The 26,493-nt window shown below is 35.6% G+C and overlaps 1 pseudogene; it reads right to left on the bottom strand.

Annotated features, from left to right (window-relative positions):
• Positions 1 to 5,339: 5,339 nt before the first annotated feature.
• Positions 5,340 to 7,605, bottom strand: LOC113351385 (annotated as a pseudogene).
• Between the last annotated feature and the right edge of the window lie 18,888 nt (positions 7,606 to 26,493).

The raw sequence follows: 26,493 nt of genomic DNA, 5'->3' as shown, positions 1-26,493 counted from the left end.
CTCGCATAATTATGATAAGCGTGAGTTATTATTTCCTTACTTATCTTAAGCATATCTTTAGGTAATTATGAGGATTAAGATTTGCACGAATTTGCATAATATTTAGGTAATCTTTAGGTAATTAAGATTTTCCTTAATATTTAACAGGATAATTAAGTTTTTTGACGTTTAATTTTTTTTTTTATACTACTCCTATAATTTCCTAAATTACCTCTCATAGTTTTAGAGGAGGAGTGGAGGACTCTGTGTGATCCTCATTGCTTAAATCTCTCCATATATAACCATGAGTTACTTCCTTAATTACCTATAGTTTTGAGAATCAGTCAAAAGTAAAGCTTGTTACTTGTTCAATGAAGTGTTAGGATGAATTGGGAGATTCAGATTCTGTATGGATCCTATATTATTATTGTGTTTCAAATGAGTGGGGAACTTTGAATTGGTTATTACGATCCCAATCGTGAATAGGACCATGTGGTTATTTCTTTGATTATCTCATAAATCCAAATTAACCAATATTCTCATAAATGATAAATCACCGTAAATTGTTACCTTAAGTATTTCATAATTGTTGAGATCCGTTGAAAGATTGTTTCCTTATCATTTAACAGTATGGGCCACAATATGCATGATTAGTATATTTAGGTTACCGATTACTTAAGTTTAATCATATGGAATCTGACAGATGTATTTGACTTCATGAAATTCATGAATATTGCATATATTGTTCCTTAATTACCTCCATATAATTAAGATTGTGCAAGGATACTTATTCTGATTCATCGGGGTACGATTAGACTTTATATGGTAATTAAGCCTTTTGAAATGTTAAGGGTTGGGTTAAAGAATTTAGGATCCAATTACTTTTAATTATCTCATGCTTATTGAATATTATTGTCTTCATCACATATTGTTGACCGTGATTTGTGTGCTAAGAATATTGCATGCGAGATATTTATTTTCATGATTATGGAATTAATGATTAATTAACTAGCATAAGATATTTTTATGAATGTCATTTACGATTATGCTAAATTTATATCAAATCGTGTTCACGATTTAGAATTAGTTGGACCGTTTACAGACTTGGTTCATTAACGCGAATATTTTCAATGATATATATATATATATATATATATATATGTAAAATGTTAATTAATAGGTAAAAAATTGGTAATTTAAATTTGTAAGATTAGCCATAGCATCTTATAAATTTGAAGTATCAGGAAAATTGCAAACAATTATACGGTTATAGACCGGGCCCCACAGGGAAGTCTTTAAATTTTGTTTGGGATATGATTTTAAATGAAATATTAGATTGAAAATTTCTTAATTCCCATAGGTAAAAGATGTTTTTAATTTGGTATTTTGAATTTATTAGTCATATCATAAAGCATCATATATATGTGTAAGTCAGTTACATGTATGATATAATGTGTTATTGTAACTTTTACCCACAGGAGGGTTACAATAACTTAATTTCTATATTAGTAAACATTGGTTGAATTTCTAGATTTCGTTGTGTTTGCTTCGATAATTGATTGTTAACGTGCTTTTCATTGTAGTTATGAAATCTGCTTTTTTGAATATCCCATCTTCTCGTATCCTAATTGAGGATGATCCACTGATGTTTTCACAATTAGTTGATGGTGCCAAATCCAAATTTTGGATCCAAGCCTTGAAAGACAAGATGAATTCCATGGCTAATAATCAACTTTGGGACCTTGTAGAATTACCCAAAAGACTTAAACCTAAGGGTTATAAATGTATCTTTAAGATTAAAGGAAACTCTAAAGGTAATGTCGAAAGATACAAGGCTAGACTTTTAGCTAAGGGATTTACTCAAAGGGAAAGTATTGTTTACCATGGGACTTTCTCTCCAGTTTCAAAGAAAGACTGATTTCGGATAATCATGGCATAAGTAGCTCATTTCAAATTAAAGTTACACCAAAGGATGTGAAAACTGCATTCCTCAATGGAAGCCTAGAATAAGAAGTGTGCATGGTGCAACCTCAAGGTTTCTCTCGAAGTCAAGGTGATCATCTAGTTCGCAAAAATTAAAGAAATCTATATATGGGCTTAGATAGGCATCCCGCCAACGGTATATAACATTCCATAATGTGATTTCTTCATTTGGTTTCGTTGAAAATATTTTAGATCAATGTATATACCTCAAGGTTAGTGGGAGCCAAATAATCTTTCTTATCCTATATGTAGATTATATTTTGTTGGCTAATAATGACATGAGACTGTTACATGAAGTTAAAGCGGTTTCTTACACAAAAGTTTGAAATGAAGGATATGGATGAAGCCTGTTATGTTATTGGGATTGAGATTCATAGAGATAGGTCCCTAGGGACATTAAGACTGTCTCGAAAGGCCTTCATAAATAAAGTTGCGGAACAGTTCCAAATGTAGAATTATGCACCTAGTATATCACTTGTTCAGGTTTAGATCATTTTAAAAGAGTGATCTAGAAAGAAAAGTGATGGAAATCATTCCATATGCATCAGTCGTTGGAAGCTTAATTTATTCCAAGTCGCTACAAGACGTGGCACATCTTTCGCAGTTGGAATGTTATGCGGATTTCTTAGTAACCTTGGTAAATCCAGGGTGTATAACATCTTACGAAGCAGCTTCACAATCTATAAGGTTACAGAATTTTATCACAGGGATAAGAACTTTGGATTCTATTTCTAAGCCGTTAGTGTTGTATTGTGATAATTTAGCTGCAAGTTTTCTATTCCATCAAGAAAAGTGGGAGTAAGAATTAGCGTACCGATATCAAGTAGGTTTTATCAGAAAATGTATCAAGTTAAATCACGTGACTAAGGAGCACATTAACACTGCATTTATGCTTGTAGATCCATTGACAAAAGGATTATATCCTCAGTTATACAGGGATCTTGTTAAGCATATGGATCTGATCAACCTTTGATGTGTATTATGTATTGTGCGCTTAGACATTTTCTGAATTATGCGACTTGCAACATTTGAGAATAAAAATTTCTATATTCTCCATTCAAGTTGTATACATAAGGTTTTGGGGAAATTAGAAATGTCTCATTGGAGACAATAGTTGGACCTGAATAAGTAATTGGTACTTACTCATAAAGCCATTATGATGGGACTATTTATGAAAATGATGTTATCGTGATACATGGAAAGGATTGCTCACTAATAGAGTTGGACCGCCATGATTCGTATATTAATTTTATTTATAGGTTCTATTTTATGGAGAACTATCACTGGCCATATAAAGAATATTCCGAATTCACTTACTTGTAAGATGAAGGAAAATGTCGGCTTTGAGACAAGTTTTGTGACACATGGGGCAAGTAGGAGAATGTTAGAAAAACAGTATTGTGACCCATGTGCCACATCATTACATGAAACAATTACATCTAACAGACATGTCTCTTCACCTAAGGTTGTGTCTTTTTCCATGAAAGTATGTGTCTTTTAGAATTGGTTCTCATGTATGTTGTGACTCTTGATGGAAGAGTTGTTTAAGGAGATAAAGAATAGGTCCCTACACTCACTGAAAACAATCTCAAAATTTCTGTAACCATCAAACAGAGAGATATAAGGATTAGTAAGAATGTAGACAGACCCTGTAATAATTATTCTTACTTCATTGTGTTCTACTGATCATGGAAGCGACTGTGATTCTTGCATTCTTCTTTGGGATTTCTTTATTGATTCCTTTATTCATCAAGAAATCAGCGATGGCCAGAGGTATGTGATCCATCTTACTTCCGCATAAAGAATTTCTAACAGCTGAAACTAAAATCAGGAATAATGATGAAGTTTCTTATTAGTTTTAATAAAATGAGAATCATGAGTCAATTCAGAGAATTACTAGGTTTGATTTAACTACATTTTCTGTGAGTAATTATGATACTGAGGTTTGGTGTCTGACTCGGTTTGAGTCAAGTAGGATTAGTTTGGTATTAGAAATTTTGCATGTCTGAGTTAGGTGATTGTGTCTGGGTCAAGTGTAAGGGAGGTAGATATAGAAGCTAATAGATTGAACAATGTGAATGTTTGTGTGATTTGATTGGAATAAGCTTGACTCAGTTGATGCGCACCTGTGGACCTTGTGATTGTCCTTGTTGGTTGTTGCAAAGTCCTCTATGTTTGTCTTCTGAGTCAGACTAGGACAAGTTGGCTTGACTCGAGCAAATTGTAGACATCATCTGTGGTCTCGTTCAAAATTCCTTCATCTCGATGGCCTTCTCTTGTTTTCGTACTGAATTACTCTTGTTTATGTATTACTTTGAGTGTTTGTTACTTAATTTTTCTTGTTTCGGACATTTGTATATGCAAAGCGTGTGATTGGGAGAACGGTTTCTGATCCATCAGTTCAAGCAGATATTAAGCTATGGCCTTTCAAGGTTATAGCTGGACCAGGTGATAAACCATGATTATCGTCACATACAAAGACGAAGAGGCAATTTTCAGCTGAAGAAATATCATACATGGTTCTCACCATAATGCGTGAGATTGCGGAAGCTTATCTTGGTTCTTCTATAAAGAATGCTGTTGTTGCTATCCCTGCATACATCAATGATTCACAGCGTCAAGTTGCTGGTCTGAATGTGATGTGAATTATCAATAAGCCAACTGCAGCTCAATTGCTTATGGTACTTACCAAAATGCGCGAGATTGCGGAAGCTTATCTTGGTTCTTCTAAAAAGAATGCTGCTGTTGCTATCCCTGCATACATCAATGATCACAGCATCAAGCTACAAAGGATGCTGGTGCCATTGCTGGTCTAAATATGATGTGAATTATCAATGAGCCGACTGTAGCTTCAATGAAACATGAGGAATACCATCAACTGGTGCCATTGGAGAATTATGCATGTAACATGAGGAATACCATCAAGGACGCGAAGATTGCTGGGAAGTTAGCACCAGCTGACAAGAAGAAAATTGAGGATGCAATTGAAGCTGCTATCCAGTGGCTTGATACCACCAACCAGCTTGCAGAGGTGGAGGAACTGGAGACTCTGCAACCCAATTATTGCTAAGATGTATCAAGGTGGTGCTGGACCTGACATGGGTGGTTTTGGTGGCATGGCTCAGTTTAGTTTGCTTTTTAAGTTATGGTACAGTCTGGTTGTTAGTTCAAGTTCAGATTACTCAATCTCTTCAGACAAGAACTTAAAAAAAAAATTGATTGGAAAGATGACATATTAATGAAACAATTGATTGTTTAATTCAAACATAAGATGTACTAATAAAAAAATCTCCAATAACAATATATAACAATTAAATTTTGATTATAGATGTTGCTGGGACGTGGAAGAGGGAGGTGGGGGATCAGTGATTTTCTGTTTACTGGTCAGGCTGAGATTGATTCTTCTGAAAACTGGAAAGCTTGTCCTGCAGCTCATGTATAGTTTTAGATGCATCCTTCAGTTTGTTCTTAAAGTTTTCTTCTGCAGCATCTCGTCGAGTCCTTTCCTCTGCAAATATTTCGATAAATGCGTCTTGCTCTTTGTTCAATTCCTCATACTTCTCCTTTGATTCTGTCAGTTGAGCTTCTAAGGATCGGTGCTTTTCCTCCAGTTCTTTTATCCTGTCTTTTAATTCACTATTCTCTGCTTGCAAGTGTACCAGAGCTGCATCTTCCTGGGGAGCCACTTTTATTTGATCTTCATGCACAGCACAATTTCGTTTCGGTGAGACATCGCTTGTAAGCTCTTCTCTATTCTTCCTTTTGCGATTCTCAGTTACCGCACCCGAATCAGCTAAGTTCTGCTCAACTGGCTTCTCCTTCTGACAGACACCTGATTCTCTTACATAAATTACATTCTCGGCGAAGCTCTGCTCAACTGGCTTCTCCTTGTGATTGACAACTGGTTCTTTTCCATTCTCGACAGTTCTTGTACCCATATTATTCATAGATCTTTGTGTGTCTCTTTTAGCCTGGGTGTTACACTTCTCCATATCTGGGGTTGGAATCTCCTTGGCCGGAGAGTTGGAATTCGACAAGTCAGGTCGAGTTGGTGATTTCCCTTTTACCGGCGTATCGTTCACTTTCAAGTCAACATAACCAATATAACGTTTGTTCTCATTCCAGTAACTTTTCTGCAAATTCATTAATTTCGTCTCCAGTCTCGAAAGCACGACGGTTCGCTCAAAATCTTGCTTGTCATGTGCTGGCTTGACAAAGTTAGCTTCCAGCTGACCTATAACCCCACGGCCTCCACTTGATGCAGCGTTCCAGACTCTCCAGAATGCCTTGATTAGTCTGTTCCTGTGATACACATTGAACCCCTGGATGTCAAGATGTGCTTCCGCATCCTTATGGAACCCCATTTTTCCTAGCACTCCCTTATTTGCGTTCACCTCAGCACTGTCAACACCAGTTGGTTTGTAATTGACATCTTTTTTCTTTATCATATCATCCACAAGGTTGTGGTGCACGACATCCTTATCGCGCAAAATGATCCGAAAGCCTGGTGGACGCCTGAGATACAGAATGGAAGAGTAACTCCTCAATGAATGTGTGTAAGTTAAAAAGATCCTGGAATTAGGATAATCCTTTGCCATTTGTATCTTCTTTTCATCTCTGTCGACGCCTCTAATTTGAATGTCATGAACATCAGAGTCGAAATCAAGCTCGAGATCACCGGCCTCATCTTGCCAAAGATTGTATATGATTATCCGAGTACCTTGATCTTTAATCAAATTGAACTGCTGCAAAAGATCGGCTTCACTTACGTAAGGAGACCACTGCACTATTGTTTCAACATTCTTCTTCGAATCGACTGAAGGCGAAGATATCCTGCTCCATTGATTCCCTTCCCATTGATAATCAAGCATGGGAACTACAATATCCTCCTTGCCAGTGCTTGTCAGGAATGTGTAAGACAGCAGCCCAATGCTTTGAGTAGCGCTTCTTCCATCTTTTCCAGGAAACCGCGAAAACACAATAACATCAGCTCCACACCTCATTGTACTAGTCTTAAAACCATTCCCATACTGACCAATCGAATTCGCCAATTTACTTTTTTGCAGAATACCCGAGAGACATACAGTGTCGCATTCTTTCTGGAGACATGCCACCGCCATTATCTTCCACCACCAACATCCTGGAACCATCTTTCTTATTCAATCGCACATCAATATTGCAGTAAGTAGCACCATTGCTCACCTCGTCTATTGAATTATCGAGCAGTTCTGCAACCGCACCAAGAACCCACTTATGACTTGTGGCATTGGAATGCAGAAACCTCGGATGCACTCTGATATGATCCATGCCCTCGATTAAAGGGGTGTCGCCGCCTCCTCTGCGGGTGGATGCAATATCTTCGTAATCCCCTGCCTTCCAAAACTGCTTATTGTACGGTACAGGTGGAACTGAGAATTGAGTAGTTTTTCCGGAATCAGGCATCCTGACGGATAATGGAAGTGGTGCTAATATTTCCTGATCATCAAGTGGTTCAAGAAACCTTTCGGGCAATACAAATTTCGCCTTCTTAAAACTAACTTCATCTTCTTCATTACCCATACTTCTTTTGATCTTGAAGCCGCAATTTGATGATGATGAAGAAGAAGTTGAACCAGAATTTACACCTTCGAATTTGCTTTCCATCGCCAGACAAAAAAAATTTGCCCTAAATTTTTTCTCCTCTGCAACTTTAGAAACGCACACAAAAGGAAGTCTCTCTGAATGAATGAGAATAATATACAAACCACACCTTAAAGGGCTTTATATAGCCAACCCACTTTCCTTATTTGAACATAACTATGTCTTTCCGTATGCCGGTCATTCTTGGATTGCCGTTTCTGAATCGGACTTCTGAATCAGTTTTATTTTCATAAAACTTGTCATCAAGGATGGATAATTGTTATCGGTAATGTTGAAGATAATACTGACTATTCAATTACCTAAGCTCAAATTTAGATGATTGTTTCCTGTGGAACCCTGTATCTTCAGAAACTATTCTATTACCAGTAAGGAAACGTGGGTTTCCTAGTTTAGGTTAAATTCTTAGTTTGAGTTAATTACCATATTAAGATGGGATATCTAAATTGATCATGGTTTCCTAGTATGAGTCGGTTTCCTAATCCAAGGAGGCCAAGACTTGGGAACCAAGTTTGTGACTCCTATATAAGGAGCTCTAGGCTAAGTGTTTTAGTCATGCAATCCTCAATGTAAATCTCGTAGCTAGAGATGTGAGGGATTCATCCCACCTATTGAGATGGTTATGTGGGAGACCTAATGGTGGAAGGAGTACATCATTATGGTGTTTATGGGATATTTATCGATGTTTGAAGATATGTCGTTATGGAGTTTTCATATAGAGATGTTGGTAAAACATCTTGTTGAGGAGAAGATCATCTTGGTGGTGCTGGATTAGATTATTGGTGTTGAAAGGCGTCCATGATAATCTATATCAGGGTGTACATAGAAGATCGTCTCGTTGTGGTAGATAATGTGGTACACATTATCTCGTATGGGTTAAGATGCTATTTTGGATCTTATAGGGTGCTTGTGAGAGTTCTTATGTTCGGTCACGTTGTGGTGAGTCGATGGATTGATTTAGTCAATCAGTTGTGTAATTCTCAGTGGTGATTCTACAATGAATAAAGAGGTCGTAGCCGTTTGGTGGATGTAGACAATATTACACACATTGTGTATATTGTTGAACCACGTTAAATCCATGAGTACTTTACTTCTTGTTGCTTTGTTTATGACTTGCATCTATGTGGTTCTCTTTCTCTTCTTCTTTTCCTAGATCATAGTAAGGTTCATGGAGCAATCCGAGAGATCAAGTGTTTCTTGTTAGGTAATATGTTTCCGCCAGATTAGCACGTAGATGGCTCTGAACCCCAACAATTGGTGTCAGAGCATTAGGTTAGATACCAATTGCCCCAACAATTGGTATTAGAGATATAGGTTGGGTAGAAGATTTGAAGAGAAAGTTTTGGATTTTCTGGTTGGAAGAAAATTTTGAAGAAGAAGGATTTGGTTTCATCAAGTATGTGAGGATTTGATGTTACAGCTTCCAAAGATGCAGAGTTTGATGTTTTCAAGTTAATATGAGATTTGATTTCATCAGTTTTGGGAACAAAGCAAAGTGAAGGGTACTTCGAAAGGAATGGGATTATATCAGGTGATCTACATTCGATATGGTCAAGAATTGTTGTCTTGATGTTTATAGTGCTCTACATTGGAGATTTGACATTGATACTTATTGGAGCGTAAACCCTGTGCATGGCTTCAAGTAAGTTTATTTATTCTCTATACTTCGTACTGTTCTTGCAAATGTTTGAAAGACCTGCGTAGATTGGTTTTCCATTAATCGATGTTTGCTTGGCAAGAGACAAGAAGGCAAGAATATCGTAGTTGGGATGCAAATATTGATTTGTATGTTTGTGGAAGTAAAGACGGAATATAAGCATGTCAAAGTATTATTATTGTTCCGAACCAAGGAAACTGTTTATGGAAGTAAAGACGGAATATAAGCATGTCAAAGTATTATTATTGTTCTGAACCAAGGAAACAATAATTTGGTTATCAATCGTCATCAATTGGATTATGTTGCTGCTTGTATTTAACCTGAAGTTGAAGAATGTGAACATGGATTCATACTCGTTCTGCCTTAGTTTTTTGTTGCAATAAGGATTTGGGGAAATCTCGTAGTAGGTTTCGTTTTGGAAATATTGTCCGTTGGACAGGGTTTGATATGTTCCAGAAGTGAAGAGTTTGATTTTCAGTCTTAGTATTTGAAGCATGTGGCTACAAATAAGTTGCAGGACATGGATCATTGGATGAGATGTGATATTGTTTGTGGTGGATCTATGGTTCTTATTATTGTATAAGAAGCATTTTGTCGACACAGTTTGTTAGGGTTCGTTTATCTGTGTTGAAGTTTGACATTATGTTGGGTTGAACAATGTTTTCTGGAGTTTCTCTCGTATTGTTTCCGATGGAGAAGCTAGATAGTTTGTGATATTTTGATTCTTGTCGATGACGTTCAATCGAAAAGTTTTTTTTGTTATACACCATTTGAAGTCGATCGGAGCTAGTTGAAGTGCAAGACCGTTGTAAGAAACAGGTTGGTCTATTTGTGTTGCGAATACATTCTTATTTTGGTAAAGACCCATTGTGAGGAATTAAAAAGGTATCGCTTGGACACTTCAATAGTTTAAAGAATAAAGATACAATAATACAATGTGTGGTGGTGTGGCTACTGGAGCTAGAGCATACTACTTGGAGAAAACACGGTGCATGAATTCGAGTGGCTACAATTTCGGCGTGTTTTTCCATCAACCTTTTATTATGCATTGGCTATTTGATTTCCCGATGATCAGTGTGAGAATTTCTGTTGGACATAGCAACATTATAGCAATGATAATATTTGGAGGTTTGCTCATCTGCTATAGTTATTGAAATTGATTTCAATAGTGACAGAGCCTGTAGAGATGAAGGTAGAAATTTCTATTGAGAAATTTTGTTCAGCAACGATATAGTTTCCGTCAAGTTATAAAAACAACAGTGTCTTGAATTTCTTGGAGCTTGAGGAAGTTACCGAAGGTTTCAGATTATGGTTGGGTGTGATTGGGTCTTTGTATGAGGAAGGATTATATAATTTCGAACGTTGGTGTATGTTTTTGGAGCAAGATTGGTGAAGGGGTATGCATAAGACAAAATGTGTGACTTTATGCATTGTTACGAGGGTAGCAGTGAATTCTTCGACGATGGGTCCGATTGTGTTGTGGTTTGACTTTCATGAAGTCGAAACTACATGCTTGCTTAAGAAATTGATAAAAGACTATTTTGACAATTATGCCTGTAAAAGGACATTGTTGTCAAAGCCCGTTGAAGTTGCTGAGGTGATGTAGAAAATGATGGTGTCTCAGTTGCTTAAGTCTCTGTGAAGCTGGACACGTGTTTGGTATGTATGCAATGGTTGGAGATATTATGAGCTTTTTAAAGGAGTAAAACTGAATTGGGGAAATATGATCGTAGAATCATGATCCAATCGGAATAGGCTCGTAAAGCAAGATTCATATATATGAGATCGAGATTGGCACGCAGTGGCAATGATCCATGGATTGGTTGTATTTGGTGCCGGTTAGAGTGATGCTCAATATTCTTTGGTACGTACAAGATAGTTAGTTTCTTGGAAGCTAACATGGAGGATGGTTTATTATAAACTAACCTGAAGTATCTCGTTAACTCGCTTTCGTGGACATGCTCGTGGAAAGGAGCAAGTGTGTGGTCAGTTGTTTGAAGAAGCAATTGACTTGGATGGAGTTTAGAGACAAAATTGAACATTGTGGTTATGCTAAGGTAATGCTTAGGCAGACGCATGGAGGCTATTATAATAGTTTTATTTGATGATCGATTATTTATGGATGTCAACCCTAACGGATGTGGTGCGAAACTTGGAGTTAGTGGCTTAGAAGAACAGAACATTAACTTAGGTGGAGCAAGGAAGGCCAAGACGGAGTTGTGTTCGTAGTATGGAACAAGTTTGAAGGTGGCGAAGGCTCAAAGGCGCATAATTACTGTAAGTAAGTTCGATTGGTAGCATATGGACAATGATCGTGTATGGTCTGATTGAGTTGGTATGTAATACACTATAATGATGTCAATCAATGTGGAGTTGTGAACAGAAAGGATTAAGGTGTATTTTCTCAAGATGTTGCATAACGGATGATCATATGATGATTGTTGGTTTGATGGTCAGGATTTTTTACCGTGGTGGAGATTTGTACAATCACCGGTAGGTTGGATTGTTAAGTATGAGTTGGTGACGTTCAAGTTTGGTTGGCTCTCTTCTAGTGGAGGTTTTATGGAACAAGTTTGGGTGAACTACATTTATGGTTGATTCCTATTGAGGATATGTAGGCAACCAGTGACGGTGCAATCGATGTTCAGAAGATGGAGGGATAACAGTTGATCGTCTCATGTATGAATGCATGATCCTATGTGGAGAATTATAAGGAAACGTGGGTTTCCTAGTTTAGGTTAAATTCTTAGTTTGAGTTAATTACCATATTAAGATGGTCTACCTAAATTGATCATGGTTTCCTAGTATGAGTCGGTATCCTAATCCAAGGAGGCCAAGACTTGGAAACCAAGTTTGTGACTCCTATATAAGGAGCTCTAGGCTAAGTGTTTTAGTCATGCAATCCTCAATGTAAATCTCGTAGAGATGTGAGAGATTCATCACACCTATTAAGGTAGTTATGTGAGAGACCTAATGGTGGAAGGAGTACATCATTATGGTGTTTATGGGATACTTATCGATGTTGGAAGATATGTCGTTATGGAGTATTCGTATGGAGATGTTCGTAAGACATCTTGTTGAGGAAAAGATCATCTTGATGATGCTGGATTAGATTATTGGTGTTGAGCTAAAGGCGTCCATGATAATCTATATCAGGGTGCACAGAGAAGATCGTCTCGTTGTGGTAGATAATGTGGTAAACATTATCTCGTATGGGTGAAGATGCTACTTTGGATCTTATAGGGTGCTTGCGAGAGTTCTTATGTTCGGTCACGTTGTGGTGAGTCGATGAGTTGATTTAGTCAATCAGTTGTGTAATTATCAGTGGTGATTCTATAATGAATAAAGAGGTCGTAACCGTTTGGTGGATGTAGACAATATTACACACATTGTGTATATTGTTGAACCATGTTAAATCCGTGAGTACTTTACTTCTTGTTGCTTTGTTTATGGCTTGCATCTATGTGGTTCTCTTTCTCTTCTTCTTATCCTAGATCATAGCAAGGTTCATGGAGCAATCCGAGAGATCAAGTGTTTCTTGTTAGCTAATATGTTTCCGTAAGATTAGCACGTAGATGGCTCCGAACCCCAACAATTGGTATCAGAGCATTAAGTTAGATACCAATTTTCCCAACATTACCTAAGGTCGATCGTCAGTCTTTTCCCACCGAATCAGAATCAAAAGAATATTTTTTATGATTTAGTGTTATCCTCACCACCTCTTCAAAGTATTAGTAATGCTGATAGCACGATATTCCTCCTTTTTAGAGACATAGATGTCGTGGTCTTATTCCTTCTTGATTTGCTTTCAACGTAACTTGTATGCATTTTGTGCTGCTAGGAGTATTTGGATTGTAGAGATCGAAATAAAAAAAACTATGGCATCATGTTGTCGTTGATAAACAAAACCAATTTCTTTGAAAATTCGAGGTAGAGGTAGGCAATTTCCCTATAATTTTAGCCGATTTTCCACTAATAGGTGGAGGAGAGGAGAATATTCATTACATGGAAGATTGGGTTGAATCCGGTGATGAAATATTTAAAGTTGTTTTAAATTGCAGTTCATGAATGAAAAGTTGCCTCGGCACATATCTTCAAGTTGGATTTCTCATCAATGACTTGGGTTTTGTTGAAATGTTCTAATTTTGTGAACAAACATGGACCCGAATCACCCGATAGCGTCAGACCTTAGAAAGTGTTATTCAACTTCCAGTGCTTATTTCTCAGCATCTGATATGGATCTTGAAAAGGGTTGCTTGTTTTATACATTAGCCTGTAAACATTCTATTTTTCTCCCCGCACTAAACCGGATATCGGCTTGTACAAGGATCACAACAAATATATATTTATCTCCATGGATAATTTTAATATTCGACTATGATGAAGAGGCCAACTGCGATATGGTAGACCCGATGCATGATAATGACATGTACCTCATGAAACTATCTGATCAATTGCTCGTAGGTGCCCTATTCGCTTTTCGAAAAACGGTTGGCTTATGTTGTCTAGCGGAAAGAAATTTTTATTCTTTTATAATCCTTTTACAAGAGCAACCATTCGTCTTCCAGATTTACCAGATGGCTATACGCTTGGTGGAATGTCCTTCTCTTCTTTACCAACTTCTCCCGATTGTGTAATTATTTTCATCTCCAATTGGTATCCCTGGGATAATGGATCATCTTATATTAGTTTCTTGGTCACTAAACCGGGAAAGAGTACCACTGGATGGACTACTCGTGAATTCGAATATGAAAGTTCAAGAGACTCTATGTTTGAATGTACATGCGACTTTTTGCACGATTTTGTGCCATGTACTAACAATCCAGTTTACTATAAAGGTGATTACTACTGCTTAGACTATAATGGAATGTTAGGGGTCTTCAGTGCAACAGGTGATTTCAGTCGGAAAGTACTTCTAAAGTCCTTGAAACAATTTCAGTAGTTTTTATCCAAGTTATTTGGTGGAGTGTGATAAGATATTACTAGTGAATGTAAGACAGAGTGGAAAATCGGTAGAAATTTATAGATTGGATGATTCGGAGATGGTCTGGGTTAAACTGAATTATTTGGGAAAGCATACATTGTTCATCAGCTACACGTCCAGTTTCTCAGTAGCCGCTCCTCGGAGTTGCATGAAGAACAAAATCTACTTCGGGAGATTACGCGGGGAAAGGATTTTATAGGTATCACTGTGTCGGGAGTAATCAACAATCTTTACAAAAATTTCATAATACAAAGAAAAGATCAAACTGCAGTTGGGTTGAACATAACTGGTTAGACGTGGCTTAGTTAAGAGCCCGACAATATCATGCTTACCATTTAGAACCCAGTTGTACGTTGCTTTTCGTTAACTTGTATGAATTTTATTTATTTATCTTTTTTGTAAGAAAAACATAAATTTATTCATTGGGAGAGGAAGAATTATAAGAGTTAGATGGAAAAGAAAATCTATGGAAACAAGCTGTAATCCTATGGAAAAGAAAATCTCCCACTATGACATTCGCATCATGGCTAGTCATATAGTTGCGCAATCTTTTCAGAAAACTCCACAGTGTCACTACCAAACTCCCTCCTAAGGTAGAAAAATCCAACACGCCAAGACCAAAACCCTGAGCTGTACACTTTTTTAAATATTTGGTTATTTTCTGAGCGACAACATCATCAACTTCCTTACCAGGAACAAAGGTGCGCACCCACCACCTGTGAAAGGAGAAACAACCGTGATATCCATATAGACATCGTGCCCATTGTTCCAGTTGTATATTAATATATATGCAGGTCTCAAGGATAAACCAGTATCTGATAAGAAACCCAATTCCACTTCTTTCCTCTTGCAAGGACACCCGCACGATAACAAACGTCGGCAAAGGTGTCACGAACCAGGTTATGTCTATACTTGAGCCCGACTCCATGTGAGCAGTGCAAGGCATGGTCCCCAATAATATCCATCTCCATGCCACAACTGGAACATGTGTCTCCTTCTTCGAAAAGAGGGATCCCAATTCTACAGCACAAGATAGCTCTAAAATGTCTAGGCCTAAGTTTTCGATTAAGCCCGTCAATCGGAATGGCCAAAAAATAGTCTAGTGCATGCTTGATCCTACTACTCTTCCACAGGGCTGAATCACGCCCGGTCATAACAAATCGGTTAGGTAAATATTTCTTCAGTGCATCGAAGTACTTGATTTTCAAAGAAATCATAGAATGGGGGTAAATATCATCAATACGTAATGAAGAAGTCTCATTACCACATACCTGTTTGTATAGAGTAAGCGCACACTCAAAACTTGGGATCGAACTAGACACACCAGAATGCCTCAAAATATTCTCCTGTTGAGTCCTCGTTTGGAAGAAAGATTCCAGTAGTAATATTGCATGGTATCCTCCATGGTTTACACTCCTAAGCCACCATATTTAATGAAAAGTGTCGCAAGCCTTTGCCGAAGGAGACCAAATCCCGACCCATCATTTGTAACCAGATGTCTAAGAAATTGTTTGAGATGATTATCAAAAATCACCTGTGCCTCACCCAAGTACTCAAGCTTAGTCATTCATAACCTAGAGACACCAGAACAATTCTTCAGCAACAACAGCTCTCCATGTGGATCCTTGAGCTTCTGTATAGCATCGACCAATGTCGTGGTCTTATTATACTCTATTAACCACCATCCTGGAAGCATATTTCTTATTCAAACGCTCATCAATATTACAATACGTAGCGCCATTGCTTACCTCGTCGATTGAATTATCTAGCAATTCTGCAACCGCTCCAAGAACCTACTCATGACTTGTCACATTAGAATGTAGAAATCTCGGATGCACTCTGACATGATCCATGCCGTCAATTAAGGTGGCGTGGCCGCCTCCTCTGCGGATAGAGGCAATACAGTAAAACATCTCTAAAATAATAGGTTTGGAACCACTCCAAACCTATTATTTTAAAGAGATATTACATAATCGATAATATAATAATTTATTATTTTATAATAATAAATATTAATTTAAAGAATAATTCTTCACGTTTTGAATTTGAATTTGAAAGATTGTGGGTTGCTACAAAGTATCTAGGATGTGCAACCATTCACTAAATGGATAGAAGTTACTATATGATGACCTATTAGAAATCGTAGAAACATTAATACTATACTATATACAATGTGTCAATTGTTAAAGATGAAATACAACTTGATTCGAACTTCAAAGAAAAACAAACCAACATAAAATCATATTTTGGAAAAATTTAATGTGTATAAAAAATATTTTTTATTTTTTCTAATGGAATTATTATTTTATATATTATTTGGGACTTATTAATGTTAAAAGGGAACTTTTGAAATATATTATATTATAATTTTATATTATTTTAGCACAAAGGACCCGAGTCGGGACTGGAAAATTTTATTATTTTAACGAGACCATTATATTATCGAGTATTATATTAAAAAGGTTTTTTATTGTATCTTCGTAATCTCCTTCCTTCCAAAACTGCTAAATGTACGATACAGAGGGAGCGGAGAATTGAGTATTGGTTCCGGAATCAGGCAACCTGAAAGATAACGGAATTGGTGCTAAGATTTCCTGATCATCGAGCGGTTCAAGAAACCCTTCCGGCAATACAAATTTCGCCTTCTTAGAACTAACTTCTTCTTCTTCATTATCCCTATTGTTTCTTTTAATCTTAAAACCAGAATTTGATGAAGAAGAAGCTGAATCACAACGATTAAGTTTTCCATCGCGAAACAAAATTTTTTCCCTAACTTTTTTTTTCTTTCTCTGCAACTTTAGAACACGGTAACACAAGGAAATCTCTCTCTCTATCTTTGAATGAATGAGAAGATGATAAACAAAAGCACACCCCAGACGGCTTTATATAGGATACTCACTTTCCTTGTTTGAACGGAACACGTTTTTCCAGATTCCGATAATTCTTGGATTGCCATTTCTGAAACGGACTTCTAATTCTTTGAAAATTCTAAAAATCAAGAGTCGTTTCTTAATCAAAACCAATGACACTGAATACGAAAGTTGGAGCTGGCGTCGCCCCCTAGACCCCCACGACCTGACCGGTCAATTCGATCACCGAAAACTCTGCGTAATAGCAAAGATTTAAGAAAATTTCCAACAAATGCCGGCATGGATGGACGAGCGACAACAACGCCGACACAATGTGTTGGTGTGACGTCAGTGCTATAACTATGAATATCATGCCGGTTTAGGTTGCTCCGGCATGGTATTCATAGTTATATCAATGCCGACAGGATATTTTGCAGGTGCAGCCATGGTGAATCCAAAGTTACATCTCAGAGACATCTCTTTGATTATTATGATCACTCATCTCAATCAAAAAGTTTGAGCCCAACCTTCATACTTCTAATCTCTCCAAAAGATAAAGATTTCTATAAATCATTTTCAAACTAATCAATTAACAAAACTAATTATTATTAATCACTAAACCTTATTAGTGAGGGATAGATTATGAAATATAAAAACACTTAAATAAGGGGTGACCCTGATTTAATATTTGGATCCAATTTTTGTCTTTCTCCTCCATCCCCAATTAGTCTTGATATCCCCAATTACGCGTTCTTTATTTATTCTACTCACTTTCCTAAAAGAACATAATTATTGTGTTATTTCTCCATTATCAATATTATTGAACATTTAAATAAATCAAATTACAATAAATCAATTTTCTTTTCAAAGTTTTTAAAGTAATCAATTAGTTTTTTGTAATATTCAGCTTGCAACAATAATAAAGAAAAAGTCTTAAAAATCAAGAATTGAGAAATAATTAAAAAAATGACGATTCAGTTTAAAATTTCCTAAAATTTTTTAAAGAAATTAAAGAAAATTATTGAAGAAGAAACTAATTTACCAGATCTAAATATATTACTCTCTCTATCTATTCCTTATTGTTCTACTCCCTCTCTCTGCCACTATACTATCTTTATATACGATCCCTGAACTAGTAGAGTAGTAGAATGAATTGATCAATGGTAGAGAGGTAGAGAGAGGGAATTGTAAAAGTTTAGATCTCGTATTAATTCTTTGGTGCATAGTGCTGCAATACAAGGTACATTTTCTTCGTCTTTTTGGTACTTAAGTTAGGACAAATCATATATGAACAATGAGTTTTTAACACATGAATAATTTGATAATTAAGTTAGGGTTAGTGCATATCGTAAATAAATATATAAGAAATTGTATGATTACATTATCGAGCTTTGTTATGATATCTTTTAACTATTTGTGTAATATAATCTGGTATACACAGGTTTCACATATACATGCCAACAAAAATAAAAACACGAATGTGAGCTCCCATTTTGTCTTTTATATATATATATATATATATATATATTAGTTTGAGGTATTGATTATCGGATAACTTGATTTGATGAATTTCACTATTTCTTAATAATTTTGATCTAGTCGAGATCGTCGAAAAAACATTTTGAATCTTCTACTTTAAATTTGTGTTCTAGTTAATGTTTGTCTCATGCGTATATCTTCATGATTTGTTTGATTGTGAACCATTTCGTCCCTTTCACTTTAAGACTTCTTATGAAATTTTATTGGATAAATCTAATTCATAAATCTCTCTGATCTGATATGAGCATTTCTTTTCCAAAAAAAAATCTATCAAAATTTTCGAATTATAATTTTGAGTACCATTTCTTTTCCGGTCTCAAAGTACAAGATTTGGATGTTACCGTGGTAGATCACTTTATCTCTTAGCAATTTATTAACATTTTATATCTTTCTTTGTATTTGTTTCATGTTCTGATGTACTTGTTTCTCTTTATAACCATCATGTAGACGTTTCTTCTGGAATAAAATACTTATGGTTTGATGATGATGATGAAAAAAAAAGTATATAAAAAATGAGCGTAGCAATAGCCTAAGTACAACTTGACCAAAAAAAGCCCGAACGAGCAACAATTACAAAGAAGTAAGGTCATTCAGATTGCAGCTTTAGTTGTCTTCATAAGCCTCAAGGGGTTTACCAGCCAACCTACAAACACCCCATTCCTTCGTAACCTCAGCACCGATAACATCCTCATAAAATTTGATAGCTTTCTCGTTTCATTTCGAACAAATTCAATCTACACGAAAAAATCGCATCTTTATTGTATGAGTTGCCACTGCTGATAACAACATCTTTCCAAATCCCTTCCTATAAAATTCCCTCACAGATAAATCCTCTACATAAAAACCTTGTTTTCTAAAAAAAGTTGGGTAATTTGGGAAAAAGATGACCCAACTATACACAACAATATCATGACCATCAAAATCATTACTATTTAAATCAAGTGTCTTAAAAACTTTTGAATCCGGATCGTTGGTCGGGAGATTTAGTGTCCTGGTGATGGGTTTATAGTTCGGGCTCAAAGAATGTTTTTCTTGTGGAAATGAGTGTTGAACTTCGAGTGTGAAACAAGTAACAGATTGAAATGATGGAGAACTGAAGAAGCTGGCTGCTAGTGATTCCTCGGTTGCTTCAAACAAGTGGGGGAAACGTTCAAAAACAACCATTTGGTAAATCAACTTGTCTATATGAGGAACGTATGAAATTCCGCCGAGAAGGATTCTTACGAACATTGATGAGTTTGTGTCAGCATGGTTTCCTCCGTTTGGAAATTTTAGCATCCATGATCTAGCTAGATTGGTGTTTTATAGAAATTAATGGATTTGAGATAACATCAACACCAATAAAAACCCAATTTAACTGAGATGGCATTGAGGGATTTAATCTCCGTGTTATCTATAGAATCTGTGATTTCAATCGATGCAACCCAATTTTATTCAGTTTGAAGTTGGATAATTCCGGATTCACCCAAAAATAACACGCAATGTAACCCGTTTTTAATCGGTTTGACATTGGGATTCACCCAAAAGTAACACGAGATGCAATCAGTTTCATTCAATTTAATCTTCTATAAATTCAAATTCATCCAAGAATAACACAAGAACCAGTTTCATTCAGATTAATGTTGGCTTCATCCAAGAATAACACAAGATGCAACAAGGTCCATCCAGTTTAAACTTACATGAAATTGGCATTTTTTGTGTATGCGTTCTTTTTCTATTTTTTCCTTTAATTCTTCTCTTAGTGGAGGTTTTTGGAGGTGAAGTTTATTTGGTTGTTGAAGTGGTATTTTGTGGTGGTGGCGATGGTGATGTTGGTATCGATGATGTTGGTGTTTGTGTTTTTGGTGATGGAAAAATATATTAGAGGAAGCTGATGTTGGTGGTATGGATGTTTTTGTTGGTGTAAAAGGTTAATGGAGATGGTGGAGGAGAATACAGTTCCGATGACGGAAAAAGAGAAATATCTACTTGTCTTTCTCTACGAGTCTAGTGAAGTCGGTAGGGAAAGATCTACTTGTCATTTGAATGTCTTTCCCAGGATATAATTGTCTGTTACAAAAATAGCTAGCACCTGTCCATTTCATCCATATCGACATTTTACTGGCCATCACGACCATGATTGTTGAATCTCTTCATCCATTTGAACCATTCTCTGTTGTTTTTGCTTATCAGAAGACATGATTTGGAGTTAAGTCGATATAGGCGTCACGATTATTTATCTGCATTTTGGTCGACTGACTGACACAACTTAGTAATTGAATCTTTAACAGAAGCTGCTTTCCCTAGAAATTTGTATGGACTCCAAAAGTGGTAAATTTCTTACTTTGTATAGAATTAGCTCCCAAAATATTATGCATCAATATGTGCCGGTAAAGACATTAGTTCGTATACAACAACCATAATTACGAGGCCAGTCCACACTTCAAACAAGATAAACCACGAGGCACAGACGCCAAGAATAAATTACTAATTAAATTGGAATGCACATTCCGGTCCCAATCATTCGTCCCTTTTTCTGTTATCTGATTTTCTAAAACCATTTTCTCTTTTTATTTTCTTGTTTAAAATGTCATCGGAAATATAAGAAAATAAAAACTGCGCTATTTTCTACTTCTTCTCTGTCTTCCCTATAACGCAGTTTTTATTTTTCTATATTTCTGATGACATTTTAAACAAGAAAGTAAAAAGAGAAGCTGGTTTTAGAAAACCAGATAAAAAAAAAAGGAACGAACGATTGGGCCAAAATGTGCACCCCGGTTTTGAGGGGTGCACAAAGTTGAACTCAGAGATGGAAAGAAATTTATCCTAATTTGATACTTCAATTTTATTAGTCCCTAACCCAGACGTTTATGATGACCGGTACACATTGGTAGTTTTCGCCGGGTGGCACGTTCATTTTTTTAATTTATCACATTTTTGTTTTATAAAAACCACACTATCCCTTAACCCGTGCTGTAACGGTACGGACCATGATGTTGGTTCATTTTTAATATATCGTATAATTTGTGTCCCGAATACTAATCAAATCATTATGATTTAATATGGTTTTGTCATAAAAATAGTTGGGATTTTCCTCTCTTTTTTTCTTGTTTTTTTCCTTTATGGGGATTTGCTCAAACGAAAGAAATATAATCTTAACTTCCAGACACTCTTTTATTTAGGTTCATTGCTTATAATGAGATAATGCTTTACATGAACATGGAGGTTACATATTTTTTGGAAATATGTCGTCAGCAGCGCTCATCTGAGTGAAATCAACTAATCAATATCGTCCATAAAAGTCTTCCCATGCTCCTATTTCGCTCCAGCTGACTCATCTATGATGGTCATGTTGTCGATCCTCCAAATAGGCAGAGAATAGTATTTTTTTTTTGCATCGAACAGATGATACAAACTCTCCAATGTCACATGATTTTCCTGTAATTTTTCAACACCCATTAGATGACAATTTTTAAAATGTGTACCCATTACCTTTTCAAAGGGATTGTATATATGCGAACATCTGCCATTAAATCTTCAACAAAGTTCGTCTTAACAAAGGCTTTGGTAACTTCAAAAGTCTTGGACATTTTGTCACTTCCATATGTTCCTACCTTCACTTGGAATACAATCTGGCGACACATTGCCTCATAAAGAAACTTGAACACATATTGTACTCCCTGATCCTATTTCAAATTAAGTTGTCAATAGATCCTTTACCAAAAGTTGACATCTTCTACATTGAATATTTATAAAAAAAATTATGATATTGTGGATCATTGCTTTCTAAGATTGTAGTTTTCAAAATTGGCTTCTTCAAGTCCCACGGCTTTCTAAGTTTATATATCCTGTTTGTTTTTAACATTTTAGTTAGCTACATTACGTTTGTTACTAACTTTAAACTTGATGTCATCTTCTACTGTGAACTTTATGTGATTTCAGAATCGAAATAGTTATACCTCTTTCATTCGTATCAAGTAATCCGTTGTATATCCCAACAATTATTCTACAACAAATCCTTTCTTTTGCCGTTTCCGGACCATCAGTGGCCATTATTGTTAAACGCAATCTATCTAATTTTTGTTGATGTTATGTATTTGCAATGTTCATCTTTATTAAATAAATAGATTGTGGAAAAACTAAAAAAAAAAAAAAAAGAACATAAGTATTACATCGGGTCTAAGTTACTATATCCAAAATACTTCGGGCACTGCTTCTGGTTCCTTGTTTCCTCAAATTCCTCGTTGCATTCTAGATAATACATGCAGCACCAATCATTTGCGAAGTGAGCTATTTGCGCAAGTGTGGTCAATGTATCCCTTACCTGTAATAACAATAACAACACGTCAATTTTTTTCAAAGTGTCCAGTTGTAAATGGTATGAATCTAATAGATTTGAATTGTACATCAATCTTAGATATCATCTTCTTCTCACATAACATAGCAATTGAGGAAGGAAAAATCTTGACCACTCTTTACATAGGCATAGTTAGCCAAACTATGTTTTGCAATTGTCTTACGTGGAAATTATTATTAATCCATATTTTAGTCGGCTCCTATCGAAGCCGATCTAATTAGTCCTGTAGAAAGTTAATCTTAAATATTTGGCCTTATTTCTTGACCAAATCATTGAAGTCTTCTCTGTCATGTTCTGCTTTGTGTGATCTACCCATCTGTATCTACTATACCTTCTAACCCAATGAATGAAACCTATACATATTGATCCGTAATTTGATATTGTTGATTTGTAATCAAGAGGTCGCATGATTTGAGAATGTAAAATATAAAAAATATTTTGTAAACATCGGAGGCGAAATTTAGATTTATGATTTAGAGTTTTTTATGATGATTTTGATGAACAAACATAATTTTCAAACAAATATTTTAGAATGCAAATACATTCTCCCGGTCAATAAGATTTTATATCGGGAATTGAGTGAAAGTTGTTTTCTTTGTAGGTAGTTGTCGCGAAACAACTCGATATTGATGGTCTTTCAGGAAAAAGAATGTAATAGTACTTGAGAGAGCGATAATGTTCTCTTACGCGGGTACACCAATTGCCTTTATATAATACGGATACCGTTTCGGTGATCCAACAGTCATGATCGTATTGTCGTATACGTTCCGGTATCATCCTCGAAATATTTGGTTTTTTTCCTTATCAATCGTGTTAAAAACAACCAATTACATCTTGCATTTTTTGTGAAGATATTTTTTTTACTCGGTCAGTAAAACTCACTAAAAAGCAAAAACTATTACTATCCAGTTCTATTACCAACACCCACAACCATAAAACCATCCACCGCCACTATTTCTTCCATCAATAGTAATGTTACCGCCTCCACCATTTACAAACACCCGCCATAGTTTATACTAACCCTACTTCCACTACCACCATTAGAATTAATATAGTTTTTAGTAAAATTATTTATTAATAAAATTATGTATTTATGTTAGATTATTCAAGGGACATTTAAAATAGAAATTTAATTAGTCATTATGAAAAATCAATGAGACATTAATTAATAAAACATTTAAAAATGGTTAAGCTGAACAAACCCCAGCGGTAAATTTATCTTTGCCAAGGACAAATCCTGACCACTCTTTACATACACAAATAGATAATAAATAATTTCATATGTTCTGATCTTGATTCGTGTCGTCCGTTTAGTTATTACATAACATGGCAATTGATTGCACCAATTTTTCAAAATGGACATGTGTTTTATCGAGTTTATTTTAACATTAGAATGATCAACCACGTTTTATACTTTATAATATAACATTACATATTTTGTGGCGTTACGAAATTAGCATAATATGTTTTTGTTCACCAATACCCTACACCACCATAAAACCATATGAATGCATTTTTTATCCACCACCACCTAGTGGCAGAGACAAGGATTGACTAACCTGGCTCTAACTCCTTAAATATTTGATAACTACATAAATGTTTTAGTTTATTTTATAAATAGTACTTTGTCCATATATATTTATGGTTTAGTCCACCAAAGTTTACATGTTTTTTTTATTTAAAAGTAGGTCTCCTCAATGTCAATTTTTGACTCTACTACTGCCACCATCACTGCCACCCACCCCATGTAGGTTGTTGGACGCAATTCTAATTTTCATTCACAAATGCCATGTATGAGGTTTAGATTGAACAAAATGTCGTCAATTGATTAGTTTCATTATTTTTTTTCCGTGTATATATATTCTTCTTTGTATTGCAATCAATTTTATTTTGACATTAAAAAATCATGATTTATACGATATAGTACCAAAGATAACAGGGGTACGATTTGGGTGATCCAACTACGATCATGAAAATCTTATCTTGTATGATATCATCCCTGAAATATATGGTACCTTCATTTATCAAAAGTGTTAAAAAAAACCAACCACATCTTCCACACTACGATGTTATCGATGTTGTAACGACAACATAAAATTAATATTGTCCATCACTACTCACCGGCACTCACCGTCACTACTTCTTCCACCACAAACCAGTGGCGGTGCCAAGATTTTGAGGAAAGAGGGAGAAAAAAACTCTTGGCAAGTTGGATACATGTGAAAAATGGACTTTGTATCCCATTTTATGATAAAAGAACAAAAATAAATATAATTGTGCTTGGCGCCACCCTTAACCACCACTAATCTTTTGGCCTCCACCTCTTTTACTGCTCATTGTCGCCAAAAATGTCTATTGATATTATTTATCAAAATTACTTATTAATAGAAATAAATATTATAATTAATTAAGAAAACATTTATAATTAAAAAATGAATAGTCATTTATTATGAGCAATTAGTGAAACATTAATTAATAAAACACTTTATAATGAATAGATTATTTATTATGCGAATTAGTAAAACACTAGCTAATAAAGTAATTATGATATTTAAGTTGAACAAACCACCACCGTTGATTTATCTTTTCTATTAATTCCAACCAAGGTGGAACGCTGGTTAGAGGTCACTCCTATAACACAATAGGTCATGAGTTCGAAACTCCCCGTTATAATTTCTGAAAATGCATATCTTGACTTGAGTATTCATTTTTCATTCATAATATTGGAATTAATGCCATGCGTGCGAGTTATAGGGGTGGTCAGGAGAACCACCGTCCTTGATTTATCTTTGTCTGGACAACTCCTGACCACCACTAACACAGGCTAACTTAGCCTAGCTTTGTTTTGTACTAATAATTTAAAATTCTGTTCCCAAAGCAGTGGGAATGACTACACTAAGAAGGTACAACATTAAAATCTCTAAAGGAAAACATTCCATTTCCAGAGAAGAGAACCAAAGCTATTCATCCACTAAACCTCCAGTAGAAAGATATGTATAAGACCTATTCCTATGCACATGCAAAAAAAAATGGTGTTTGGCATATGAGGTGGCATGGCAAATCATTTGCGCCATTATAGGAAAACTAATAAACGATAGACTTTCTAGCAAGCGCTATTGACTATAACGCCAGCGATAAAGTCTTTATCGCCAGCCTTAATGTCTTTATCGCCACTATCCGTACCCACTATTTGACTCTAGCGCCAACGGCTAGTTCTTTATCACTATAAATACGTAACTTTCAAACTCAAAACTTACCCCAAATGTTTTACACCAAAATTTTCTCTATTTCTCAATTTATTCTCTATTTCTCAATCCTCCTCCTTAAAGGCCTTGACAAATAAATCTCTCACGTTTAACAGTGATGAAATCCTCGCTTTTTATTGGCGGAAATATGACTTTTTTAATGCGGAAGCTACGGTGAGGACACTTGGCATAACCATATTGGTCGGAATATTAAAAATTGTATTATACTTTGTTTACATCAAGTATTTAACCGTTCGTTAGTAACACTGTCAATAAAAAAGTAA

The sequence above is a fragment of the Papaver somniferum genome, chromosome 2, assembly GCF_003573695.1.
Source record: "Papaver somniferum cultivar HN1 chromosome 2, ASM357369v1, whole genome shotgun sequence".
Taxonomy (NCBI): Eukaryota; Viridiplantae; Streptophyta; class Magnoliopsida; order Ranunculales; family Papaveraceae; genus Papaver; species Papaver somniferum.
This window is presented reverse-complemented; position numbering and strand designations above follow the sequence as displayed.